A 13460-nucleotide genomic window follows, 5' to 3' on the forward strand; every position below is an offset into this window, starting at 1 on the left:
CTCATGTTGATACGTAGGTCTAGTTGGATCACTTCCAGAAAGGGCCAAAATATGTTTTTGCACCTGATGGCTTCTAATTGTTGATTGGAGAGTATGTATGAATTCTTGGGGGCAATCCTTAAGATGATTCTTAATATTTGATGTGTTTATTCAAACCGTTGCTTCCCCAAAGGGTACCCCTTAATTGAGGGGGGAGAAATACATCCCAAGTATTCATACTTGAGCTTGGGTGAGGATAAAGCCTGCATAGATTTTGAGAAAAGCATAAACTAGACAAATTAGATACCTTTAGCAATTATGGTATAGCTTTCACATCTAAACTCACTCTTAGAAAAGGCAACACTAGCAATTCTTCCAATTTATAGAGCCAATAAGCTTGAAATTCACATGATGGAGTGGATTAGCACTCGGGAAATAAGTAGCTTGTAGAGATTTGTTTAGTGACCAACCTATCAACTGAACCACTTGAATTAGGTGGTTTTGACACACTATATTTGGGAAGAGTACATACATGTCAAGAGTGAGTAGTGTTTGCGGGGAGGAACACAAAGTATGTACATCAAACACTGTGACAAAGAAATATTGAAGTAGAATGGCATAATGAATCATGCCAAATGCTGATACAATAAAGTGAGAGAGCCTAAGGGTTCCATGTTTGTAGGACCAATACTGAGATAAGTAGACTTGAGCCAAAGATGTTGGAGCTTGGAGATGATTGCACTATCTTAGTTGATTAGGTGGCAACACTTGTGAAGGAATGGTGTATGGAGGGACTAAAAACAGTCCTACAGGTAGGAGGTTGTTAGGAAAAACTCTTAATGATGGATATCAGCAGAGGGCTTATAATGTAGTCCTTGAGAGCTATTGGTGATGATGTTGAAAGCTCTTTGTAATGAGGGTTGCTATTGAGGTGATTATTGGGCAGTCAACTAAGAAAATGTAAATGTCTCTAATGTCAAAGATCAGTTGTCCACCAATTGCAATAGTAGAAGGGTTGTAAACTGGATGAGCATGTTGAGGATGTTGTCACAGTTGTCAAGGGGTCCCCAGGTTGCAAATGTAAGTATAAATAGTGTTGGGACTTAAAACGGGCTCGAGATTGGATCTAACAACTCTAGCTAAGCTCCTAAACAAACCAAACGATCCCACATGGCCTCATAGCTAGGATCGTCTGGATATTATAAAAATTGTTCTAACTATTGTGTTTGTAGATACAATTTCAGATTGTAGTCCAACTAATTACCCCCTAACTCCAAGCAAAGGAGTTTTTCACATATATGTGACCATCTCACCTCAAACCACACACATAAAGGGCATTTCGCCAGCCAACTAGTGTGGTTTCTACAGCTCTCCTACACCTTATGGATTGGCCCCAGGATGTGCCATTTGAAACATATAAGACATTGTAATATGCTCCTCTCTTAATATTTGTTGTTCCAAGAGATTGTTTATAGCCTCAGATAATCATTTTCCAAGAAATAACTGCTCTAACCTACAACTAGGAATTCTCTTTCACTCCACATAGGTCGACAAGTTTATAGATAAATGCTATGCATTCAGGAGATTCATTCAAATACCATGCTTATATGTATATGTAACGTGTCGTGCCACATGGTGCTCAAACAATTTTAACTAATAAAATAGCGACATGACATGCGAAACCATTCTTTTCACGATTTATCCTAGCATAGTGTGGCATTGAAGTGATGAAATTGGGCTAGCCCGTGCTTCCACTCCTTTAAATATTTGCTAAGCCCCTAAACACCTTACTACAATGCATAAACATTTGGTTCTTTATTACAAAGATATACAATTTCAGCACTCATTTCATGTCTATGCTTGATATAGATTGATTTTTATGTTTTATGTTTCATTTTGCATAGAATCTACCCCTAGTCAATCACTTTAACACAAAAGTGAGTGTAGACAGAGGCTAAACTCTATGCCCTAATGCCCATTACACATTTGTCAATGTTTCCTCAAAAGTTTCTATTTTTAAAAGCTCAAAAATATATATTTTTTCTAAATTTTCTTATTTTGCCCAATTATTTATCATAATGATTGATAATTCTAAAATTTTTGATAATAAAACAGAGAAACATAGACATGGCAACTAGTATGCATTATTTTGCCCCATATGCATCCTTATTTCATCAAATTTATACTATCATTATATTTCTTGATTTTATGGGTTTTACATTACATGAATAATTAATTTTTGCATTGTAATAACCACAAATTTTGGAATTTTGGAATTGAAGCCCTTGAATGCAATACATATTACTTTCATATCAAATTTTGACCCATATACATCCCAATTTCATGATGAAAATGGAAATATTATCAAATGTCTTTTGAAATCTAGACTTATTGGGAAATATTTCATAAAATTGCTTAATTTTTAATGATTTTGGAGTCACTTAGGTAGCCTGTTGATGCCGCACATAGTCGCTAACAACCACCTTCATGCTATAGATAAGGAGAGTTCATTAGATTTCCTTTGGCCTTAACCTTAATATTAATTTCCACACAAAAGCTTGTGTTATCTTAGACCTTAGAAAGGGAAAATCACTTCTCTCCTCACTTTCGGAGGATCATGTCTCTTGTCTTTCTTAGTGAGAGAATTACCTCTCTCGTCTTTCTTAGTGAAAGAATTACTTCTCTCCTTAATTCATTAAGAGAGAAAATACCTTAAACCTTAACTTGTAAGGGAGAGGATGACCCCAAATGAATGCAATGCTCATTATACAGAAGTAAATGTCTCCAGGCGTCCCCGGATGCATACATAAATACATATACACAATGCTAATGCACTTCCTATTCTTAGAACTCAATCCATCTTCATTTATGTGCAACTCCTTGGTTCTTGTGTATACCCTTACAATTAGGAGACACTTCCTTCACCCTTTATAACTTGTACTGCTTGTACTAGATATCCCCGTCACAATGCTTTAATCACCCCATTAAGTGATGCACTAGGAATATTGGTCTCTAAATTGTCCCATGGCCATGCTAGATCATCATCAACACTCAAAGAAAAGCGAGTCATTAATTTATTGACATAAATTTACTAAATAGAGAATGTGTAATAAGCAATCAATTTAGTAACATTCCTCTGGCTTCGAAACAGTTGACCTCAACTGTAGAGGGGATACATAGTCCTTAAGAAGATCTGGAAAGTCGTGTAGTTCTCTCTTAGCCATAAACGGAGCATCCAATGGGGGATAATTCTTAAACTTAACCAGATACTTCCGTAATACCTTACCTTACCTTAGAGTATTGTCGTGATGGTGTAAAATTCTTTTAGGCACAAGGAACTCTTCTGTTTTTTCTATGTCAAGTAAATCTTCCTTGATTGGTTCCATTGGAGGTTTTCCAATATATGGACGTAGCAAACTTATGTGGAAAGCATTACGAATGTTCCAATGACTTGGTAGATCCAAACAAAAAGTCACATTGTTTATCTTATTTGTGATCTTGAAAGGGCCATAATAGCGATTAGAAAGCTTAACCACTTTACCCTTTTGACCTTTCTACTTCTTTAAGCGAGCCTTCTCAAACTTAAGAAGAACATACTGTCCCAACTTGAGATCTAACTTACGACGATGGTTATCAGCTTTGCATTTATGCTTCTCTTATGTCCTTTGGATAGCAGCTTTTATTTGAGTGAAAGCTGTATCAATGTCTCTAATAAACTCATCTGCTGTTGCAAAGATCTTATCCTTCGTAAGAAGAATGGGTGGTAAATGAGGCTTACCATAGATGATCTCAAAGGGTGCCTTACCAACACTAGAGTGCACCATGTTATTGTATGCAAACTCTACTAAAGGCAAATACTTTTCCCATTCTCTTTGATTATCAGAGACGTATGATTTCAAAAGTTCCAAAGCAATAGAATTAGCACTTTTACCCTGCCCATTCGTTTGAGGATGATAAGAGGATGAAAACTTTAATCGAGTCCCGAGGTTCTCGAAGAGAGCTTGCCAAAAGAGGTTGGTCATGTGGGGATCTCGATCACTTATAATGGACTTAGGCATGCCATGATGCTTGAAAATATGAGCAATGAATAGCTTAGCCATATGATCAGCTTTGATTGTCTTTCGCACAGGTATAAAGTGTGCTGGCTTATTGAATCTATCAATGATAGTCTAGATTGCATCGTTGCCTGCTTGTGATAAAGCCGATGGCTATACTTTCCTAAGGCTTATTGGGAATAGGTAATGGCTTCATTAGAATAGGTGGTTTATACATGTTATACTTTACTTTTTGGCATATCTTGCACTCGCAAACATAGCTTTCAATGTCAGCTCTAAGAGTGGGCCAAAATAAATATATTTTCAATGCTCGAGTAGTGGGTAGAATACCCCTATGTCCAGCATATGGAGATGTATATGCTTCATCCATTACCTTGTGTTGCAATGGTAATGCTACAAAAATTGCTTGATGATGATACATATAAACATCTCGAATCGAGTAAGGTGTAATCGACTGACTTGAGTTAAGCTGATTCCATATGGTTGAGAAGTCAGAATCAGTTGTATACATTTTGGGTAAATCCATGAACTCGTTATCATGGTAAATAGTTGTGATTGCATTCACTTGAGGTCGCCATGATAGAGCATTTGCTACCACATTCTTATTTCGAGATGCGTGAAGGATTTGAAAGTGAAACATAGATAAGAAATTTGCCCAATGCATCTGTTTCTCTAAGAGCTTTGTAGAGGCGATCAACCGCCAAGACCCTCGGACTGCTTATTGTTTCAAGCGTTCCAAGCCGAGCACTAATGGCTACCTTTCACATAGCCGATGTGCTATCATCTCTACAAGTGTAGTGAGCTTACCTCCATGCCCGATTGAGTTGCCTCCTCTTCCAAGCACTCTGATAGCTCCACGATTCAAGTGCAAGCTTCAAGCAAGCTCCATCCTCAAGCTCCACGCTCCAAGCTCCATTTCCGCGAGCAAGAGAAGATAAGATAAGATAGAAGAAGAGAAGAGAAGAGAAGAGGAGAAGATGGAGAGCTTCTCCACCACGGTCCTTTACCCTCACACAATCACTCCCTCACACTCTCACACTCCCTCTCTCAAGCACAAGCTCAAGTAAGGAAGCAAGCAAAAAGAAGAAGAAGAAGAAAAAGAGAGCCATTTTTGGCCACACACAAGAATGAGATTCTCATTCACTTTTCAACTTTATATACAAAAACCTAAATCCCTTTTGGGCGGTCATCCCCTTATCCCCTTTTTTATGTGGCCGACCGTGGCCTCTTGGCCATTTTTCCCATTGTTCTCCTATCTCCCTAACTTCTTTCCTACCGCCCATCTACCTTTACAAATTGCACAGGTGAGACCCCAACACTTCTTAAAATAAGTCATGGTGTGCCTTGTGCTCTTTTACAAAAGTGTTGACATGCGCTTTTTCTTGTGCACATTTCTCCTTGATTTAGGACTTTTGTGTACTTCTTGTGTTTTCAAATTCTTCTTGGCACGCCTTCGTCTTCCATTTCACTTTGCCTTGGCCATGTCTCCCTATTTAGATAAATCTAGATTTTTCACATTGTTTTAAAATTACCCCCCTCCTAGACGGGTGCCAGTCCCATGGCACTCAACGTCGTAGGTAGCAGGCTTTGGCATGCATTGAAGATGTGGGTGCAAGGAACATCTGTGGTTGCCTTGGAGAAGTTTTGGTGGTGGTGTGGATGAAGGCCATTGGGGGCATGCTGGTGGTCTAGGTGGCTTGTGGGGTAGGGTTGTTGGAGTTGGGGATAGGGCTGTTCGTTATTGGGAGTCGCACTGGCTGGCACATGTGTTGGTTTGTGGGGATTCTACACATGGCGATTCTTTGGTGGGCTTGCATGATGAGAAAAGACAAGAGTTAAGAGTTGAGTGTTGATGAAGAGCTGATGGTAATTTTGTTGAAGTCGCCAATGCTTGCAATTGAAAACCTCTCATATAGTCTCTCCTTCTAGGGGTTAGTGCTAGTCTTCTTATTGTAAGTACAAGACATAGTTTGATTAGTTTGGGAGACAGGTCGAACTCTAAGCAAGCTGAGAGTAATGTCTTGCACTTGAGGACCCAAACTATGTATAGATTGTGGTTTAGATAGTATGTGAGTGCCCATGCATACTTAGATATTGTGTAGTTAGAAGATTGTTGGTCTGGTTCCTTGTAGTAATGTGTGGATGAAGCAAGGGTTCAGTATGGTGGAAAAAGTTGTCGATGTTGAGGAGAAGTACACACGAAGGCTTCTTTAGACATCATTTGCAATTTTGACAGCATGATGTAGCATAATTGAGCTCATTGACACCTTAGCTTTTGGTAGCTGGTGGCTACTTGTATTGTTCAAAGAGTACGGTGTACTTTCCATGGTCCTTCGTGCCTTGCTTACCAGTATTGATTGCAATGGTACTACTGAGATGGAGTGCGAAAAAGAATAGTGCAAATATTTCAGGGTGACAGGTCTAACCATAGGCGAGACAAGCTCCCTAGGTATGTCCTACTCTTGATGTGCCTTGAACAACTGTGGGGGATGTGTAAGGGGCTAGGGGACTAGGGACAGAGCCATTCGACCAAGGCCACTGGATATACCTAATTTGAGGATCCCTAGGTGTTGCGTTGTGATCGTGGGTGTATTTTTTTAAATTTAATTAATTTTTTTAATTTTATCTCTTTTTTCATTATTTTTCTTTTTTTTGATAACATGAATACAACCATTGGAATATGTTGAGGCTATGAGCCTTTCATTTGGTTTGGAAAATGTCGAGATTCAAAGGTTGAGAAAATGGATATTACAATGATAATTGTGTTATTAGTCTCGATGTTAAAGGAATAGTTGTTGAGACAGAGAGATACACTTGAGATTTTGCAAACCTCTTTGCAACATGTGAGATATTGGTACAATTGAGGTAGCAATTGTAGTGAGCCAAATGTAGAGTTTGGCCAAGAAAGAGAGGGCAACCAATGACTATGCTTTGTGCCATGCTCAAATGCAATGTGGACGTTCTGCAAGGGTGATTTTCTCTTCCAGTAGTGAGACTTCCGTCATGGCTCTTTGTTCTTGATATTTCTCTTGCTTTTTCTATAATGGCTCTTTGTGGGGTTGGTGGTCTTATGGTAACTTAGACATTTGAACACTTTCGTACTGAGACCTGTGTCATCCTGCATCCACTTGACAACTCATGAGAGTACATGCAAGTCACATGCTTCAACTATAATGAACATGTGCAACACAAAAAAGACATCACTTATCTAAATTCTATGTTGTTGACTTCGACGCATATCACCTGCACTTGATTATCTTTTTTTTTTTGTTAAAGACGTGAAATGTATTAGAAGTAGGTATGAAAAGTTTGTACAGTTGGGGAACCTACCCCTTTTAACCACCTAAAGGCTAAAAGCCATGGCAAGTTAACACTTGGTAAGCATCTTATACAAAATAGGGGCTATTCTATTTGTAGGAGGCGGGGTGACCAGACGACTGAGGTACTGCATGTGAATCCCCGTTCTGAACATCATGTGAGGGACCAAAGTCTGAGCAGTCGAGGAGGGTTGCACATCTTGATTTGGGCTAAGGGCAGTGAAGGCATCGGACGGGATCCAAATGGTGCAGTCCCTGGCTGTTGCCATATTAAGAATGCTCTCAAACAATTCAACAATTTCATTCTTAATTTTTTCTTCTTTTTCTTCTCTTGAGCATCTAGTTCCAGAGCGTCTGTGGAAGGTCTGAACATCGTGGGATGCTACCCTTCGGACATTCCATTGAACCTTCCTCTTCTTGGTTTGGGGAGGAGTTCTTATGATTGGCATGCACCCTGAGCGTTTCCACTTTGGGCCTCATCTCGGCAAATACCTCTTCAGGGTGGGTATGTAGCATTCGAGTAGCAGAGCTTGTGATGCGTGCTCCCTTTTGCGGAGAAGAGCTTTCTTGCAGGCCAGCGGCATGGGGTGCATCATGACTAGTGACTGTTGAGGAACCTGCAAAATGTGAACCAAGGGTTAAAGCCTGAGGTAGAGATACTCGCATGAGAGGGATTAAATAGCGGGTTAACATGCGCATATGATGAGGAGGGGTGAGGCAAGGCATACAATATTTGCTATAGAGGGGACGACCCCTATGATGATACTCGTTCTTGCCTCAAGTGTGGAACAGATTCCAACCGGTGTAGCAGATCTTCACTCATGCCAAGTTGTGTGGACTGGTTGTGTTGGAATGGTCGTCCCCAAAGGAATAGACCGAAAAAGGGGGAAAAGCCTGTAGGGGGGGACAACACCTTGTTTACACCCTTAGAGGTGTTGGCCAGGGCTTGCAATGGCGGCAATGAGGGCTGCATGCCCTCCACCTGGAGGCGGGAATGGTCACACGACTTCTAGACGCGTGGTGAGAGAAGGACCCGAGGAGCTCAACCTGTCAAGCCCAAAATTTTCGTCTTGCACTTGATTATCATTGCTTATGTGTGTACTTGCTTTGATTTTTTGGTATTATCTATACACAGTCACAAACCTCATTGTTTATTTATATACACATTTATAAATCCATGTCACTTCATGAGGATAAAAACCAATTGTAGAACTTAGGATTGTATTGTAGTGTGGCACACGCATCCAGTACTTGTGTCATCCTACTTAATAACAATAGATATTTTGCAACATCGAGTAGCATGGTAGCTTGTCTGAGTCTACTCGCAATATGTAGCTCCTCCTCAATGAAAATTTTATCAATCAGAGAGTTCTCTTGGCTAGCTCAAGCTAAGTCGATACCCCGAACGGCAATTAGTACTCGAAAGGAAGTTGACGCCAAATCGGTGGGTCTCTTTGCGATTGCCATTCGGCGAATCGCTCCTTTGAGACTGTTCATAATCTGGGCTCCAAGTTCGGCCATAGTAGTGCGGTTTTCAAATCAATGCTTTTCAAATTGACTTTGACCCTTTGATTGTCACTTTAGCTGCTCTATCTCAAAGAGATTCAGTTGGAAAAGCACTTCGTTGAACATCATAGTTAAGCGTAGTTCATCGGCTTCCTTGTCAAAGATGAGTTGCATGCGTTCATATAGGAGCTTGTCATAGTGCTCGTTAAGATATTCTTGCTCTTCCGAGGAGAGAGGATATTGTAAGTATTTCTCAAGCTGCTCACTAGGGCATGTGCCCATGTCTACAGGGACGTAGATACGTGCGAAAAATTTAAGTTTAGCATCCAACTCAGTCAAGTACTCCGTGACACTTCTATGTTCTATGAAGGCTTGCTCGGTTGCTATCTCATGCAAGGTTTTGTGAGTTTCCCTAGGCTTTAGCATAGCTGGGGACTTAGGCCTAGATGAGCAAGATTGGTCAATGCTAGGATTACTTTTGTCCTTGGGATTTTCGTATTTCTTTTGAGGCTTTGCTCCTATTGCATCATGGTTCTCCTCGGATGTGACTAGTATAGTTTTATCACCTTGTTGTGAGAGTGTTGTATCCACTCTTGATTGGTCACTGCAAGTTCCGTTGTCAGTGGATTCAGTGTTGCAAGAAACCGTTGATGGTAATGGCTTCTTTGACTTATCAGAACACATGGATGCATATGAGGTTTCACCGTAGTTAGGAGAGATGGAAATGGGTTCATTGGTGGATGGACTTGACGTTTTATTCCTCAGCTCTTTAGTGCTCTTGGTCTGGTGATCTTCTTGGAGTCTACTGCCACTTGCAACTGCCGTTGTTTTTGTTGTTTTCTCCTCTTTTTCTTGGAAAATTGAGGTGTATCCTTTAGAGACTTAAGACTCTAAACTAGGTCAGTCGTCGTTGATGTGCTTGGTTGGGCCTCAGCATTCTCTTTTTTTGGTGTGTCCTCATGGGACATAGCTGTGGCCTGCTAAACAACCTCGCTAGGTTGTGAGGGTACAATTGCCTCTCTTTGTGGAGAATCTAGTTCTTTGGCCAATTCTCTTTTGTTTAGCCCCTCATCCGATTGCATTGGCAGTTGCTCTTGGTTGGGGGGCATTTGCTCTAGGATTTTGCCCTTACACATTGGAATATATGCCTCCATTGCTTCTTATCGGAGCGGGTGTTGTGTTTAGAGATGTTTTTCTCTTAATCTGGGGGTTTGATGACTCTAGTGTAGAACTAGGAGATGGTTTAGGTTCCCTACCATATAGGCTTGGATGAAACCAGCTGAAGAAGTCAGGGTTGTATTGATGCGAAGCATAGAGATCTAGGATTGTAGGGTCTTGAGTGAGGCAAAAGACATATGCCCTAATATTAAGAGCCATGCTCCCTACTCCTAGCATGCTAGCCACGTGTAGATCTTCTTCTGGAAGCAATTTATCGTACAAGGGATGTCTTTGGATAGTGGCAGAAAGCTGGACCTCATGGACCATTGCCAACACTCTTAATGAGATCGTAACGTACATGGGATCATGTATTGATGTCCAAAGGGCTTTCCTTTGTTCAGCGCTCGAGTGTCATTAGTCGGTGGCCAATTTTGGCTGCCAAACTCTGATTGGAGTACCATTTCTGCATACAGTTTCCTTGTCCTTTCCCTTTTCGTTTGCTTGCTTCAAGATTTTCCTTGTTTGCCTCACATTGGACAGTATAGAGTGAGGGTATCAAGCGCAATTTTCTAGCTGTGGCCTTTGGGATGTCCTTTATGACTTCCTCAGCAATAGCTTCATAGCAAGAGCAAACATGTTGTTGCTCATCCCAAGTCAAGGGTTTGGCTATGAGCTTTGTGTACTCTGGTGTTGGCCTTCCAATGTCCACATGGACGCACGTACGTGTGATGGTTGCCAGCTTGTGATCAAGATTCATCAGGCATTTCATCTTTGGTTCATTGGTTAGATGTGCCCTCTCCTTGGCTAAATCTTCGAGACATTTCTCCTCAAGTATAGGTTTTAGGTGCTTTGGAAGTGCTGGAGATTTCAAGGATGTTGGTTGTGACACCCCTTTCATAGGTGAATTGTTAAGAACACATTCGAAAAGGGGCATTGTCACGGACAAAGGCTGTGACTGCTGTGATTCCTGATTGGAGGTAGTAGCAACTAGTTCAGTGGACCAGCTACTATTAATCGACTGCAACGTCAAGTCCTTAGGGAGTTTGGAAGTGATCATGTCTTTTGTTGCTCTTTGAGCATTCACTTGTGCAGATCAAGCCACAATGGATTGCACACGCATATCCTTAGGCTGAGAGCTAAGGGTGGTGTCATGTCCTTCATCTTGGACATTTGGAAGCTTAGATGGAGACATAGATTGGGATTGAGCAGTTGTACTTGACAACTGCTATTGTGCTTCCTTTTTTCGTTTAGGGAAAGAAGGTGTAGGAGATTTGGGACTCCTAGGCGGACTTGGCACTGGGCTGGATTTGTTTGTGGTTGTTAGACGATTCTGCCATTTGCTTCGTTGACTTGCTAAGGAGATCGAATACCTCTTCAAACTCCCTCGCTTCCTACCTATGTACCTCAAGCACCGGTTTAGGGAAATCCCTACTTCAATGTTCGATTCGAAGCGCGCAAGTTCTCAAGGCTTGAATCCGTTGGTCTCGGCAATGGAACCAAAATGTAGAGGTGATCAACCGCCAAGACCCTCAGAGCGCTTATTGTTTCAAGCATTCCAAGTCGAGCACTAATGGCCACCTCTCACATAGCCGACGCGCTATCCATCTCTACGAGTGTAGTGAGCTTACCTCCATGCCCAATTGAGTTGCCTCCTCTCCCAAGCACTCCAGTAGCTCCATGATCCAAGTGCAAGCTTCAAGCAAGCTCCATCCTCAAGCTCCAAGCTCCAAGCTCCATTGCCGCGAGCAAGAGAAGAGAAGAAAATAGAAGAGAAGAGAAGAGAAGCAAAGAAGAGAGGAGAAGATGGAGAGCTTCTCCACCACGGTCCCTCACCCTCACACTCTCACACTCCCTCTCTCAAAAAGCACAAGCTTAAGCAAGAAGAAGAAGAAGAAGAAGAAGAAAAAGAAGAAAAAGAGAGCCACTTTTGGCCACACACAAGAATGAGATTCTCATTCACTTTTCAACTTTATATACAAAAACCTAAATTCCTTTTGGGCAGTCATCCCCTTATCCCCTTTTTTATATGGTCGGCCGTGGCCTCTAGGCCCTTTTTCCCATTGTTCTCTTATCTCCATAGCTTCTTTCCTACCGCCCATCTACCTTTACAAATTGCATGGGTAAGAGCCTTGGGTGAGAGCCCGATGCTTCTTAAAATAAATCATGGTGCGGCTTGCGCTCCTTTACAAAAGTGTTGACATGCACTTTTTCTTATGCACCTTTCTCCTTGATTTAGGACTTTTGTGCACTTCTTGTGTTTCCAAATTCTTATTGGCACACCTTCGTCTTACGTTTCACTTTGCCTTGGCCCTGTCTTCCTCTTTAGATAAATCTAGATTTTCCACCTTGTTTGTCTGAGGGTTAACAAGCTTCTTCTGAGTGAGGAAGTATCTTAGACTTTGGTAATCATTTTTAATAACAAAATTTGTACCAAGTAAATAGTGTTTCCATACTTGAAGAGCATGTACCACCGCCATAAGCTCTTTCTCATATACTAGAGCATGTAGCTCTTGATCCTTGAGGCGTCACTCTCAAATGCTACTGCATGATGCTCTTGGTTAAGCACAACTCCAATCCAATCCCAAGAAGCATCGCAATGAACTTCAAAAGGTTTTTGAAGATCCAAAACTATGAGAACTGGTTCTTGAGTCACAAAAACTTAATTCTTTCAAAGGCTTGTAGTTGCCTTGATCCCCAGCAAAAAAACATTCACTTCTTAGTAAGGTCATGTAGAGGAGATACAACATATGCAAAACCTCGTATGAATCTCATGTATCGTGAACATAGGCCCAAGAAACTTCTAACTTCATGTACAGAAGTAGGTGTAGGCCATTGAATCTTCTCAGGATCCATTCTCACCAGATTGTGAGAAACAATATGGCCCAAGTAACAAATTTCTGAAAGGAAAAATTTACTCTTCTTAGCATTGACCTATAGTGTATGTTTGCGAAGCTCTTGAAAAACAATAGATAGATGTTTTCTATGCTTTTCTTGAGACCGTGAAAATATTAGAATGTCATCAAAGAAGACACATGTGAACTTTGAGTGAGGTCTGAAAATTCTCTCCATCATTTGATTGAATGTGGCGGGCGCATTAGTCAAACCACCAAATGGCATAACTAAGAACTCCTATAGTCCAAATGTTGTACGAAAACTATCTTATGAGCATCTTCAAGTGCTATCTGTGTTTGGTGATAGCCGCTCTTGAGATCAATGCAACTAAAGATACTAGCCCCTTGCAACTTATCCAAGATATCATCTATCCTTGGGATAGGAAAATGATTCTTAATTGTGATATTGTTCAAAGATCTGTAGTCTATGCACATACGAGAAGAACCGTCTTTCTTTTGAACAAGTAAGATTGGTGAGCAGTATGGAGAAGAGGTAGGTTGAACTAACCCTTTTTCCAACAGTTCGTTTACTTGTTTTAGGATCTCCTCTTGTT

Source organism: Lygodium microphyllum, chromosome 16 (assembly GCF_053477565.2).
Source record: "Lygodium microphyllum isolate KBCC chromosome 16, Lygodium_microphyllum_v1.1.10, whole genome shotgun sequence".
Taxonomy (NCBI): Eukaryota; Viridiplantae; Streptophyta; class Polypodiopsida; order Schizaeales; family Lygodiaceae; genus Lygodium; species Lygodium microphyllum.